The sequence below is a fragment of the Triticum urartu genome, chromosome 6, assembly GCF_003073215.2.
Source record: "Triticum urartu cultivar G1812 chromosome 6, Tu2.1, whole genome shotgun sequence".
Classification (NCBI taxonomy): Eukaryota; Viridiplantae; Streptophyta; class Magnoliopsida; order Poales; family Poaceae; genus Triticum; species Triticum urartu.
In genome coordinates, this window is record NC_053027.1 from 493,822,196 (window position 1) to 493,838,771 (window position 16,576).

General features: G+C 40.7%; 1 pseudogene; it reads right to left on the reverse strand.

Annotated features, from left to right (window-relative positions):
* LOC125516876 overlaps positions 1-16,576 on the reverse strand; it is an 89,699-nt pseudogene that overhangs the window by 22,084 nt on the left and 51,039 nt on the right.

A 16,576-nucleotide genomic window follows, 5' to 3' on the forward strand; every position in this document is an offset into this window, starting at 1 on the left:
ATGTGATGCAAAAGCCGCCCATCATCTCCAATTAGAATAGTGTGTCCATGCACAGATGCGACGTGGCCAAATGATGTCTGCCATCGGTATCTCAAATTCAAATCAGTTTGACCTGGTTCAATGTGTATACATTAGAACATGCTCGTTTCCAAACCACACCACACAGATCTCCGTTATATTCATGCATGCATGGGTTTCAAACATGAGGATCTCTTATTCAAATATTTGAATTCAACTTTACATTGATTGTGACCTCACCTATTCAGCTATTCTTTTACACCCACATAGTAGTCTTCTCTTTATAATTGTACCACTAACTTTCTCTCGTGCATGCATGCACGCACACTACCAGTCGGCATTATCCATCGCACACATGCAATCTTTTTCTTCAGATCGGTCTCCCATGAAGGCACACACCAACACACATCCCCCTCTCCATCATATCGGGCATTCTTTATCTCTCACGCGTGCATGCGCAACGATCGATGTTCCACTATGTATGTGTGTATATAGCTAGGTCTTTCATAGTTTTCCACACAAACCGATCAATCGATATATCCAGTGAGGTCTCACCCTCTTTCCGACGTCCACATCGATCAATCTATACCTCTCTATATAGGATTAACATATATAGCTAATACACCCACATTAATTATGTATCCAACGTCCCCCTCTCATCATCCATGCCTTCCGCTTCATCTCTCAGACGCGTGCACAATGGCGAAGACAGGGGCAGTAAGGGCCCTGCCCCTCCCCCCTAACATCACTATATATCAAGGCTAATATGAATGTGATCATTAGACAATTGCTGCTAAAAATGGTTTAAGTTCATGAATTGACCCTCCTCGTAAAGGATTAGCAATGCTTGGCCCCCTAGCTCATTTATTTTTCATGGCTCCGCCACTGCGCGCATCAACGCACGTGTTCGCCCCCTCTCTCTAAATATCGATCTCGCACTTGTGCATTCCTTCATAGTCTTCCTCCACTCGGCCCCTCGCACCATCTTCTAGCCCCCCACCGGATTTTGCCACATGTACAATCTAGCAGACTCCATGCTTGAACTTAAGCATAATGCACAAACCTCAAAACAACAATGGTTCTCTTTTGTTCTAGAATCTTCCGTATCATAACTTTGAATTGCCATTATTTGTTTTTACTTTATGCTTTACAACGCACAATTCCATGAATCATAAAATAGATTAAGGGCTTCTTTGATTCAAAGGATTCTCAAAGGAATTTTGGAGGATTCTAATCATTAGGAATTTTTCCTATCTTGATTGTTTGATTCGTAAGATTGTAAACCATAGGAATTTTTCCATATGATTCATTTGCACTAGATTTCATAGGAAACATCCCATCCACTCAAACCTCTTTGAAAGAATTCTGCGTTTTTTCTATGCACAATCAAACACTCGTACAATCCTGTAGGATTCAAGACGACATTCCACTATAATCCCATGTTTTTCCTATTCCCGTGTTCTTAGCTTTTTTATAAAAACTAATTGATTTTGAATGAGATGAACTATAATAATTAAACGAAGGGCTACATCAGGCATATATGACTTAGAGCTTACATGCTATAGTGTGGTATTTATTCATAATTTGGTTGCAAAATCTGATGCGTGCAATGCACGTGTACCTTACTAGTACTTCGAGTATGTGCAAAACATGTAAATTAGAATACCAATGGCACGCTACACAGTGTCTCTCTTACAGTTCATGAAGCCACGTGGAACATGTGTAGGCGTTGTCGCGACCTCGTTGCGTGGATTGATCACAGTGACGTGCTGCTGGTTCCAGAAGAATGTACTCGTCCTCCCTGAGCCATACTGGCGATACATGCACGAAGCGAAGATGTGCACGCTGATAACCCACAAGTATAGGGGATCAATTGTAGCCTCTTTCAATAAGTAAGAGTGTCGAACCCAACGAGGAGCTAAAGGTAGAAAAAATATTCCCTCAAGTTCTATCGACCACCGATACAACTCTACGCACGCTTGACGTTCGCTTTACTAGAAACAAGTATGAAACTAGAAGTACTTTGTAGGTGTTTTTGGATAGGTATGCAAGATAATAAAGAGCAAGCAAATAAAAAGTAGGGGCTGTTTAGATAAAGACACAACTAAGTTAGGTTTAGTAGAGAGTTTGTTGTTACGAGAAAGTTATTTGTCCCTAGGCAATCGATAACTAGACCGGTAATCATTATTGCAATTTTATTTGAGGGAGAGGCATAAGCTAACATACTTTCTCTACTTGGATCATATGCACTTATGATTGGAACTCTAGCAAGCATCCGCAACTACTAAAGATTCATTAAGGTAAAACCCAACCATAGCATTAAAGTATCAAGTCCCCTTTATCCCATACGCAAACAACCTACTTACTCGGGTCTGTGCTTCTGTCACTCACGCCACCCACCATAAGAAAATCATAAGCATATTGCAAACCCTACAGCGGGAATCCCTCACGCTTGCGCGACACGGAGAGCACCATAGGACAACACCAATAATAAAACATACAACTCAAACCAATCACGATCATCAAATAGTCATTAGGACAAAACAGATCTAATCAAACATCATAGGATAGCCATACATCATTGGGAAATAATATATAGCGTTGAGCAACATATTTAAATAGATATTACAGCGGGTAAGAGAGAGGTTACACCGCTGCATAGAGGGGGGAAGAGTTGGTGATGATGGCGGTGAAGTTGTTGGTGAAGATTGTGGTGATGATGATGGCCCCCGGTGGCACTCTGGTGCCACCGGAAGCGAGGGGGAGAGAGCCCCCCTCCTTCTTCTTCTTCCTTGACCTCCTCCCCAGATGGGAGAAGGGTTTCCCCTCTGGTCCATAGCCTCCATGGCGTGGGAGGGGCGAGAGCCCCTCCGAGATTGGATCTGTCTCTCTGTCTTTCTCTGTTTCTGCGTTCTCAGATTCTTCCCTTTCACCGTTTCTTATATTCCCGGAGATCCGTAATTCCGATTGGGCTGAAATTTTAACACGATCTCTATCCGGAAATTAGCTTTCTTGTGGCGAAAGAAGGGCTCCAACCGCCTTACGGGGTGGCCACGAGGGTCAGGAGCGTGCCTGACACCCTGGGGCGCGCCCCCTACCTCGTGCCCCCCTCGGGCACCGTCTCGCGATGATTCCACTTCCCAAAATTCATAAATATTACAAAATAAATCTCCGTTAGTTTTTATTCCGTTTGGACTCCGTTTGGTATGGGTTTTCTGCAAAACAAAAAACATGCAACAAACAGGAACTGGCACTGGGCATTGGATCAATATATTAGTCCCAAAAATAATATAAAAAGTTGCCAAAAAGTATATGAAAGTTGAATAATATTGGCATGGAACAATCAAAAATTATAGATACGACGGAGACGTATCAGCATCCCCAAGCTTAATTACTGCTCGTCCTCGAGTAGGTAAATGATAAAAAAGATAATTTTTTATGTGGAATGCTACCTAGCATAATCTTGATCATATGTCTAATCATGGCATGAATATTAAGACATGAATGATTCAAAGCAATAATCTATCCTTTGACATAAAGATAATAATACTTCAAGCATACCAACCAAGCAATTATGTCTTATTAAAATAACATAGCCAAAGAAAGCTCATCCCTACAAAATCATATAGTCTGGCTATGCTCCATCTTCACCACACAAAATATTCACATCATGCACAACCCCGATGACAAGCCAAGCAATTGTTTCATACTTTTGACGTTCTCAAACCTTTTCAACTTTCACGCAATACATGAGCGTGAGCCATGGACATAGCACTATAGGTAGAATAGAATATGATGATGGGGGTTATGTGGAGAAGACAAAAAGGAGAAGATAGTCTCACATCAACTAGGCGTATCAACGAGCTATGTAGATGCCCATAAATAGATATCAATGTGAGTGAGTAGGGATTGCCATGCAGCAGATGCACTAGAGCTATAAGTATATGAAAGCTCAAACTGAAACTAAGTGGGTGTGCATCCAACTTGCTTGCTCATGAAGACCTAGGGCATTTGAGGAAGCCCATCGTTGGAATATACAAGCCAAGTTCTATAACGAAAATCCCACTAGTATATGAAAGTGATAACTCAAGAGACTCTCTATATGAAGAACATGGTGCTACTTTGAAGCAAAAGTGTGGTAAAAGGATAGTAACATTTCCCCTTTTTCTTTTCTTTTTTTTCTTTTTTTGCAGCCTTCTTTGGCCCCTTCTCTTTTTTTATTTAGGCTTCTTTGGCCTCTCTTTTTTTGGGCAATGCTCTAATAATGATGATCATCACACTTTTATTTACTTACAACTCAATATTACAACTCGATACTAGAACAAAGATATGACTCTATATGAATGCCTCGGCGGTGTACCGGGATGTGCAATGATCTAGCGTAGCAATGACATCAAAAAAACGGACAAGCCATGAAAACATCATGCTAGCTATCTTACGATCATGCAAAGCAATATGACAATGAATGCTCAAGTCCTGTATATGATGATGATGGAAGTTGCATGGCAATATATCTCGGAATGGCTATGGAAATGCCATGATAAGTAGATATGGTGGCTGTTTTGAGGAAGGTATATGGTGGGTTTATGGTACCGGCGAAAGTTGCGCGGTACTAGAGAGGCTAGCAATGATGGAAGGGTGAGAGTGCGTATAATCCATGGACTCAACATTAGTCATAAAGAACTCACATACTTATAGCAAAAATCTATTAGTAATCTAAACAAAGTACTACGCGCATGCTCCTAGGGGGATAGATTGGTAGGAAAAGACCATCGCTCGTCCCCAACCGCCACTCATAAGGAAGACAATCAATAAACACCTAATGCTCCGACTTCGTTACATAACGGTTCACCATACGTGCATGCTACGGGACTTGCAAACCTCAACACAAGTATTTCTCAATTTCACAATTACTCGACTAGCATGAATCTAATATCACCATATTTATATCGCAAAACTATTGCAAGGAATCAAACATATCATATTCAGCGATCTACAAGTTTATGTAGGATTTTATGACTAACCATGTGAATGACCAGTTTCTATCATCTCTCTAAATAGATATAAGTGAAGCACGAGAGTTTAATTCTTTCTACAAAAGATATGCCCCCGCTCTAACAAGTATAAGTGAAGAAAAAGAGTATTCTACAAATGGCAGTTGTCTAAGTGAAAAGAAACAGGCAATCCAAACTTCAAATGATATAAGTGAAGCACATGAAGCATTCTATAAAGCCATACTCAAAAGATATAAGTGAAGTGTAAAGAGCATTCTATAAATCAACCAAGCACCATCTCATACCAGCATGGTGCATAAAAATAAACCTAAATGCAAAAGACGCTCCAAGACTTGCACATATCGCATGAACGAAATGAATCCGAAAACATACCGATATTTGTTGAAGAAAGAGGGGATGCCTCCCTAGCATCCCCAAGCTTAGACGCTTAAGTCTCCTTGAATATTTACTTGGGGTGCCCCAGGCATCCCCAAGATTGAGCTGTTGCCTCCCTTCCTTCTTCTCACATCGAAACCTTCTCAATCATCGAACACTTCATCCACACAAAACTTCAACAGAAAACTCGGTAAGATCCGTTAGTATAATAAAGCAAATCACTACTCTAAGTACTATTGTAAACCAATTCATATTTTGTTTTTTCATTGTCTCTACTGTAATATAACCTTTTCATGGCTTAATCCACTGATATAAATTGATAGGTTCATCAAAACAAGCAAACTATGCATCAAAAACAGAATCTGTCTAAAACAGAACAGTCTGTAGCAATCTGAACATTCACCATACTTATGATACTTGAAAAATTCTACCAAAATTAGGAAAAATAAAAAAAATTGTATAGGAAGACAGTTCAAAAAGAATAAGAACCATTTGACATTCCAGCTAAAAATGTAAAATCGAGCACTACAGCCAAAGTTTCTGTCCTGCACCGTACAAACCATCAAGCAAATGTAAACATCCTAAAGGCAAACCTTGGCACATTATTTTTATAATACAATGAAATTGTACAAAGGGATAATTTTTTTTAAAGGTTTCTGTAATTAAGATTCACAAAGTTCCCATGGGCATGAACAAAGTTCAAGGACGTCTCCCACTTTCACAATGCTCGTGTCACTCACTTTCACTTTTCTTTTAGAAAAAGTTTTGGGTTCCCCTCTTTATTTTTGTTGTTTTTAAACTATATGAAACCACTCAACATAAATAATGACTCTCTAAAACTTCCGGGTTGTCTCCCTGGCAGCGCTTTCTTTAAAGCCATTAAGCTAGGCATATAGTGCTCAAGTAATGGATCCACCCGGATCCCAAGGTATATCAAAGCCAATTTTAATTAGCAATGATTTTTAATTTAGTAGTGAGCACAAAGTAACATATATCAAGAAATGACGAGGTATAACTCTCTTCCTATGCATCGGCATGTCATAAAAGAACAATTCATGCACACATAGTAAAGGCCAATGCATAGTATAAACAGTTCCTTGCAATTTTATCGTATTGGAAACATAGAGAGGTGGAGATATAGTTCCTCTCTCATAATAATTGCAAGTAGGAGCAGAAAGCACATGCATATTATATTCATCAAAATCATCATGTGCAACGGTAAAAGGCAACCCATCAATGTAATCCTTAATAAGTGCAAACTTCTCTGATATAATGTAATCGGGAGATATCAAAAAGATAATAGGACTATCATGCGTGGGTGCAATAGCAACAATTTCATGTTTAACATAAGGAGCTATAGCAAGTTCATCTCCATAAGCATCATTCATATTGGCATCTTGGCCACAAGCATAGCAAGCATCATCAAAAAGGGATATTTCAAGAGAATCAATGGGATCATAACAGTTATCATAGCAATCATCCTTCGGTAAGCACGAAGGGGAATTAAACAATGTATGAGTTGAAGAGTTACTCTCATTAGAAGGTGGGCACGGGTGATCAATCCGCTCTTCCTCCTTTTGTTCTTCGCTCTCCTCCTCATCTTTTTCATCCAATGAGCTCACAGTTTCATCAATTTCTTCTTCCATAGACTCCTGCAAAATATTAGTCTCTTCTTGGACAGCGGAGTATTCCTCAATATATTGTTTAACATTGGTATTAGAAGCATAATTCTCATAACAATATTCAAGTATAGCAAAATTTTCAGATTTGTAAAGAGTAGCATCATACTTTTCAATCAAAGAAGCAATTTCAAAAGCACCCTTAAAAGCAATAAATTCTTCTATTTGTTGAACATCATAGTAATTATAAACACCCTTAGCATACGAAGATATGATTCCATTATTACTAAACTCACATTGATAGGGAAGGTGTTTCTTAGGGTTTTCAGAACAACAAGTAAAATCATATATTTCACATAAATTCCAAGCATAGCATTGCAAACGTTGAATTTGACCCCATAATAGTTTCCCTTTTTCAGATATACGGTGTCGCACATAACAAGCATGCTCATCTAAGGATTTTCCCACAACTAAACTAGTTGGGGTTTCAGCACGAGCACATAGGGATCGAAGATGATCCAAGTAATAAGCTTCAACAGTGTGATAGATTTTGATTGGTTCTTCAACCATTGGTTCACTAGGTACAACTAATTTTTTTGGTATTTTGCATTTCCTACCCATAACTAAAGATAGGAAACAACTAAGAACAGCAAATAAAAATTACTTACTGATAAAGCAAACAAGCACACACGAGAATATTCACCCCACGCTATTGCACCCCGGCAACGGTGCCAAAAAAAGGTCTTGATAACCCACAAGTATAGGGGATCAATTGTAGCCTCTTTCGATAAGTAAGAGTGTTGAACCCAATGAGGAGATAAAGGTAGAACAAATATTCCCTCAAGTTCTATCGACCACCGATACAACTCTACGCATGCTTGACGTTCGCTTTACCGGAAACAAGTATGAAACTAGAAGTACTTTGTAGGTGTTTTTGGATAGGTATGCAAGATAATAAAGAGCAAGCAAATGAAAAGTAGGGTCTGTTTAGATAAAGACACAGCTAAGTTAGGTTTAGTAGAAAGTTTGTTGTTACGAGAAAGTTATTTGTCCCTAGGCAATCGATAACTAGACCGGTAATCATTATTGCAATTTTATTTGAGGGAGAGGCATAAGCTAACATAATTTCTCTACTTGGATCATATGCACTTATGATTGGAACTCTAGCAAGCATCCGCAACTACTAAAGATTCATTAAGGTAAAACCCAACCATAGCATTAAAGTATCAAGTCCCCTTTATCCCATACGCAAACAACCTACTTACTCGGGTTTGTGCTTCTGTCACTCACGCCACCCACCATAAGCAAATCATAAGCATATTGCAAACCCTACAGCGGGAATCCCTCATGCTTGCGCGACACGGAGAGCACCATAGGACAACACCAATAATAAAACATACAACTCAAACCAATCACGATCATCAAATAGCCATTGGGACAAAACAGATCTACTCAAACATCATAGGATAGCCATACATCATTGGGAAATAATATATAGCGTTGAGCACCATGTTTAAATAGATATTACAGCGGGTAAGAGAGAGGTTACACCGCTGCATAGAGGGGGGAAGCGTTGGTGATGATGGCGGTGAAGTTGTTGGTGAAGATTGCGGTGATGATGATGGCCCCCGGTGGCACTCCGGTGCCACCGGAAGCAAGGGGGAGAGAGCCCCCCTCCTTCTTCTTCTTCCTTAACCTCCTCCCTAGATGGGAGAAGGGTTTCCCCTCTGGTCCATGGCCTCCATGGCGTGGGAGGGGCGAGAGCCCTTCTGAGATTGGATCTGTCTCTCTGTCTCTCTCTGTTTCTGCGTTCTCAGATTCTTCCCTTTCACCGTTTCTTATATTCCCGGATATCCGTAACTCCGATTGGGATGAAATTTTAACATGATCTCTATCCGGATATTAGCTTTCTTGCGGAGAAAGAAAGGCTCCAACCGCCTTACGGGGTGGCCACAAGGGTCAAGAGCGCGCCCGACACCCTGGGGCGCCCCCCTACCTCATGCCCCCTCGGGCACCGTCTCGCGATGATTCCACTTCCCAAAATTCATAAATATTCCAAAATAAATCTCCGTCAGTTTTTATTCCGTTTGGACTCCATTTGGTATGGGTTTTCTGCGAAACAAAAACATGCAACAAACAGGAACTGGCACTGGGCACTGGATCAATATGTTAGTCCCAAAAATAATATAAAAAGTTGCCAAAAAGTATATGAAAGTTGAATAATATTGGCATGGAACAATCAAAAATTATAGATACCACGGAGACGTATCACACGCACGCCATGCACGCACTCATTCCTCGCACGCACGCGCGGGTACACGGGCGGACGTAATTTTGTACCAAGATCCACCCCATGTGATAATTTGACGCGAGTAAAGTCGTTCACTTCATTGATGGTCAATTAATACAGCACATGCAAATCGAGTGGACGTGAGGGCGGAAGAAAGACATTATTACTCCACTGCGCGCATGCGAGTAGTTAAATCATGGGTTGCTAGTAGTACTTCCATTTGTCTCCTTCGTATTTTGTGCCAATTTTTGACAGTAACATAATATTTACGCATTTGAGCAGTGCAGTACTTGAAATTTATGTTCCGCTAAACTCATCGAGAGCCGTTTCGGGCCTCGAAACCTAAACCATCAATTAATCTTTACCTTGTTCCCATCACATTCAAAAGCTTGCTCACACCTACTAGTAGTACGTACCAAACCTGAACGTGTTCCCACTATGCAGGTATTAGTACTAGTGCTAGTACTTAGGTTATAAAAAGGGGAACTACCTAACCAAAAATCACTCTACCTTTCCTCCGCATAAGTGCTTCTTCTTTGTCCGTCGTTGCCATGGCCGGTGAGCAGAGCTCTAGGTCGAGAACTACTCGTAACAAGGGAGCAGCAACCAAGGCTGCGGAAAAAAAGAGAGGGCTCGCCGCCACGCAGAGACCTCGAAAGATCTCTCACGGGCAGGCGATGGCTCCTAGGAGCGCCCTAGCCGCGGAGGCGAACATGCCGAGCCGGCGGAGCTGGAGTCGTTATTCCTCGACGGCATGCCCGATCAGCTCAATAAGCAGAAGGAGTTCATCCAAGGCTTGATGGAGTTGCTGAAGGAGAGCCTCGACGACATGCCCACTGAGCTCAATCAGTAGGGGGAGTTGACCGCCGGCTTGGTGATGCTGCTGAAGAGCATTGTCTCGGAGAAGAAGACGACTGGCGAAATCCTGCGACTTCGGGAGGACAATGCGAAGCTCTGCCACGAGATCGACCTATTGAAGGAGAAGAATGCCGGCTGGAAGAAGCTGCATGAGAATAGTAGTTCCTCGATGAAGATGCTGCAGGCCCTCGCCATGGAACAGAAGGAAGAGTTGGCGAAGCTCCGCATCGAGCACCCGACTGCTGTAAAGGTACGTAATATGGCCGTGGAACAGATGACGAAGGCTCGCGTCAAGAAATGCCGCGTCACGGACACAATGATGAAGATGGTGGAGGAGACGCGCAAGGAGATGGAGGTTGTGGAGGCGATGAAGAAGCAGTTACGACTCCGCGGCGAATTAGATCATTTGGGGTGATAATCTTCCTTCTTCTTTTGCTCCTGTGTTTCATCTTTTGCTTCGGGTGTTTCGCCGCACGTGTCATGTTCTCTGCGAGGCATGAATAGAATAATGTTTTTTTGAGGGAATGAATAGAACAATGCTAACAATGAGATGACTAGCAAATTAGATCATTTTTTATCGCCATATGGCACTGGGCTGCCATGTTCCGTGCTCCTCCGTCGCAGTACTACTCCAGTGGAAAACTTGACTATACTGCACGGTTCTGTGCTCCTCCTCGATCAGGTCGTCGGCGCATTGATACGTCTCCGTCGTATCTATAATTTTTGATTGTTCCATGCCAATATTATTCAACTTTCATATACTTTTGGCAACTTTTTATACTATTTTTGGGACTAACATATTGATCCAGTGCCCAGTGCCAGTTCCTGTTTGTTGCATGTTTTTTGTTTCGTGGAATATCCATATCAAACGGAGTCCAAACGGAACAAAAAGTGACGGAGATTTTTTTTTGGAATATATATGATTTTTGGGAAGAAGAATCCACGTGAGACGATGCTCGAGGGGCTCACGAGGTAGGGGGCGCGCCCCAGGGTGTCAGGCGCGCCCCTGACCCTCGTGGCCACCCTGTAAGGCGGTTGGAGCCCTTCTTTCGCCGCAAGAAAGCTAATTTCCGGATAGAGATCGTGTTAAAATTTCAGCCCAATCAGAGTTACGGATCTCTTGGAATATAAGAAACGGTGAAAGGGAAGAATATGGGAATGCAGAAACAGAGGGAGACAGAGAGACAAATCCAATCTCGGAGGGGCTCTCTCCCCTCCCTTGCCATGGAGGCCATGGACCAGAGGGGAAACCCTTCTCCCATCTAGGGAGGAGGTCAAGGAAGAAGAAGAAGAAGGAGGTGGGCTCTCTCCCCCTCGCTTTCGGTGGCACCGGAGTGCCACCGGGGGCCATCATCATCACCGCGATCTACACCAACACCTCTGCCATCTTCACCAACATCTCCATCACCTTCCCCCCTCTATCTACAGCGGTCCACTCTCCCGCAACCCGATGTACCCTCTACTTGAACATGGTGCTTTATGCTTCATATTATTATACAATGATGTGTTGCCATCCTATGATGTCTGAGTAGATTTTCGTTGTCCTATCGGTGGTTGATGAATTGCTATGATTGATTTAATTTGCTTGTGGTTATGTTGCTGTCCTTTGGCGCCCATCATATGAGCGCGCGCGTGGATCACACCATAGGGTTAGTTGTATGTTGATAGGACTATGTATTGGAGGGCAAGAGTGACAGAAGCTTCAAACTAGCATAGAAATTGATGCATACGAGATTGAAGGGGGCCAATATATCTTAATGCTATGGTTGGGTTTTACCTTAATGAACATTAGTAGTTGCGGATGCTTGCTAATAGTTCCAATCATAAGTGCATAGAATTCCAAGTCAGGGATGACATGCTAGCAGTGGCCTCTCCCACATAATACTTGCTATCGGTCTAGTAAAGTAGTCAATTGCTTCGGGGCAATTTCGCAACTCCTACCACCACTTTTCCACACTCGCTATATTTACTTTATTGTTTCTTTATCTAAACAGCCCCTACTTTTTATTTACGTACTCTTTATTATCTTGCAAACCTATACAACAACACCTACAAAGTACTTCTAGTTTCATACTTGTTCTAGGTAAAGCGAACGTCAAGCGTGCGTAGAGTTATATCGGTGGTCTATAGAACTTGAGGGAATATTTTTTCTACCTTTAGCTCCTCGTTGGGTTCGACACTCTTACTTATCGAAAACTATAGCGATCCCATATACTTGTGGGTTATCAAGACCTTTTTCTGGCGCCGTTGCCGGGGAGCAATAGCGTGGGGGTGAATATTCTCGTGTGTGCTTGTTTGCTTTATCACTAAGTAATTTTTATTTGCTGTTCTTAGTTGATTTCTATCTTTAGTTATGGGTAGGAAACGCAAAATACCAAAAAATTAGTTGTACCTACTGATCCAATAGTTGAAGAACCAATCAAAATCTATCACACTATTGAAGCTTATTACTTGGATCATCTTCGATCCCTTTGTGCTCGTGCCGAAACCCCAACTAGCTTAGTTGAGGGCAAATCTTTAGATGAGCATGCTTGTTATGTGCGACACCGTATATCTGAAAAAGGGAAACTATTATGGGGTCAAATTCTACATTTGCAATGCTATGCTTGGAATTTATGTGAAATATATGATTTTACTTGTTGTTCTGAAAACCCTAAGAAACACCTTCCCTACCAATGTGAGTTTATTGATAATGGAATCTTATCTTCATATGCTAAGGGTGTTTATAATTACTATGATGTTCAACAAATTGAAGAATTTGTTTCTTTTAAGGGTGCTTTTGAAATTGATTCTTTGGTTGAAAAGTATGATGCTACTCTTCACAAATCTGAAATTTTTTCCATATTTAAATATTGCTATGATAATTATGCTTCTAATGCCTATGTTGAACCATATATTGAGTACTACTCCGCTGTCCAAGAAGAGACTAATATTTTGCAGGAGTCTATGGAAGAAGAAATTGATGAAACGGTGAGCTCATTGGATGAAAAAGATGATGAGGAGAGCGAAGAACAAAAGGAGGAAGAGCGGATTAGCTACCCGTGCCCACCTTCTAATGAGAGTAACTCTTCAACTTATACATTGTTTAATTTCCCTTTGTGCTTAACGAAGGATGATTGCTATGATGATTGTTATGATCCCTTTGATTCTCTTGAAATATCCCTTTTTGATGATGCTTGTGGCCAAGATGCCAATATGAATGATGCTTATGGAGATGAACTTGCTATAGTTCCTTATGTTAAACATGAAATTTTTGCTATTGCACCCACACATGATAGTCCTATTATCTTTTTGAATTCTCCCGACTACACTATATCGGAGAAGTTTGCACTTATTAATGATTATATTGATGGGTTGCCTTTTACTACTACACATGATGATTTTGATGAATATAATATGCATGTGCTTGCTGCTCCTACTTGCAATTATTATGAGAGAGGAACTATATCTCCACCTCTCTATGTTTCCAATACGATAAAATTGCAAGAAACTGTTTATACCATGCATTGGCCTTTTACTTTGTGTGCATGAATTGTTCTTCTATGACATGCCGATGCATAGGAAGAGAGTTAGACTTCGTTGTTACATGATATATTTTACTTTGTGCTCACTACTAAATTACAAATCATTGTTAATTAAAATTGGCTTTGATATACCTTGGGATCCGGGTGGATTCACTACTCGAGCACTATATACCTAGCTTAATGGCTTTAAAGAAAGCGCTGCCAGGGAGACAACCCGGAAGTTTTAGAGAGTCATTTATTTCTGTTGAGTGCTTTCATATAGTTTAAAAACAACAAAAATAAAGAGGGGAACCTAAAACTTTTTCAAAAAGGAAGGTGAAAGTGAGAGACACGAGCATTGTTGATGTGGGAGCTAGCCTTGAACTTTGTTCATGCTCACAGAAACTTTGTGAATCTTGATTACAGAAACTTTTCAACAAAAATAATTATCCCCTTGTACAATTCCATTGTACTATAAAAATAATGTGCCAAGGTTTGCCTTTAGGATGTTTACATTTGCTTGATGGTTTGTACGGTGCAGGACAGAAACTTTGGCTGTAGTGCACGATTTGACATTTTTAGCTGGAACGTCGAATGGTTCTGATTCTTTTTGCACTATCTTCCTATACAAATTTTTTATTTTTCCTAATTTTTGTAGAATTTTTCAAGTATCATAAGTATGGTGAATGTTCAGATTGCTACAGACTGTTCTGTTTTAGACAGATTCTGTTTTTGATGCATAGTTTGCTTGTTTTGATGAAACTATCAATTTATATCAGTGGATTAAGCCATGAAAAAGTTATATTAAAGTATACACAATGAAAAAACAAAATATTAATTGGTTTGAAACAGTACTTAGAGTGGTGATTTGCATTATTATACTAACGGATCTTACCGAGTTTTCTGTTGGAGTTTTGTGTGGATGAAGTGTTCGATGATCGAGAAGGTCTCGATGTGAGAAGAAGGAAGAGAGGCGAGAGCTCAAGCTTGGGGATGCCCGAGGCACCCCAAGTAAATATTCAAGGAGACTCAAGCGTCTAAGCTTGGGGATGCTGGGGAGGCATCCCCTCTTTCTTCAACAAGTATCGGTATGTTTTCGGATTCGTTTCGTTCATGCGATATGTGCAATCTTGGAGCATCTTTTGCATTTAGTTTTCATTTTTCTTTTTATGCACCATGCTGGTATGAGATAGTACTTTTTTGATTTATAGAATGCTCTTTGCACTTCACATATATCTTTTGAGTATGGCTTTATAGAATGCTTCATGTGCTTCACTTATATCATTTGAAGTTTGGATTGCATGTTTCTCTTTACATAGACAACCGCGATTTGTAGAATGCTCTTTTGCTTCACTTATATTTGTTAGAGCACGGGCATATATTTTGTAGAAAGAATTAAACTCTCTTGCTTCACTTATATCTATTTAGAGAGATGACAGGAACTGGTCATTCACATGGTTAGTCATAAAATCCTACATAAAACTTGTAGATCACTGAATATGATATGTTTGATTCCTTGCAATAGTTTTGCAATATAAAGATGGTGATATTAGAGTCATGCTAGTGGGTAATTGTGGATTGTAGAAATACTTGTGTTGAGGTTTGTGATTCCTATAGCATGCACGTATGGTGAACCGTTATGTAACGAAGTCGGAGCATGATTTATTTATTGATTGTCTTCCTTATGAGTGGCGGTCGGGGACGAGCGATGGTCTTTTCCTACCAATCTATCCCCCTAGGAGCATGCGCGTAGTTCTTTGTTTCGATGACTAATAGATTTTTGCAATAAGTATGTGAGTTCTTTATGACTAATGTTGAGTCCATGGATTATACACACTCTCACCCTTCCACCATTGCTAGCCTCTCTAGTACTGCGCAACTTTCGCCGGTACCATAAACCCACCATATACCTTCCTCAAAACAGCCATCATACCTACCTATCATGGCATTTCCATAGCCATTCCGAGATATATTGCCATGCAACTTTCATCATCATCATATACATGACTTGAGCATTCATTGTCATATTGCTTTGCATGATCGTAAGATAGCTAGCAAGATGTTTTCATGGCTTGTCCGTTTTTTGATGTCATTGCTACGCTAGATCATTGCACATCCCGGTACACCGTCGGAGGCATTCATATAGAGTCATATCCTTGTTCGAGATATCGAGTTGTAATATCGAGTTGTAAGTAAATAAAAGTGTGATGATCATCATTATTAGAGCATTGCCCCAGTGAGGAAAGGATGATGGAGACTATGATTCCCCCATAAGTCGGGATGAGACTCCGGACTTTATAAAAAAAAGAGGCCAAAGAAGCCCAAATAAAAAAAAGAGGCCAAAGAAGCCCACCAAAAAATAAAAAAAATAAAAAAATAAACAAAAAAATGCGAGAAAAAGAGAGAAGGGGTAGTGCTACTATCCTTTTTCCACACTTGTGCTTCAAAGTAGCACCATGTTCTTCATATAGAGAGTCTCTTGAGTTATCACTTTCATATACTAGTGGGAATTTTCATTATAGAACTTGGCTTGTATATTTCGATGATGGGCTTCCTCAAATGCCCGAGGTCTTCATGAGCAAGCAAGTTGGATGCACACCCACTTAGTTTCAGTTTGAGCTTTCATACACTTATAGCTCTAGTGCATCCGTTGCATGGCAATCCCTACTCACTCACATTGATATCTACTGATGGGCATCTCCATAGCCCGTTGATACGCCTAGTTGATGTGAGACTATCTTCTCCTTTTTGTCTTCTCCACCATCATATTCTATTCCACCTATAGTGCTATGTCCATGGCTCACGCTCATGTATCGCGTGAAAGTTGAAAAGGTTTGAGAACGTCAAAAGTATGAAACAATTGCTTGGCTTGTCATCGGGGTTGTGCATGATGTGAAT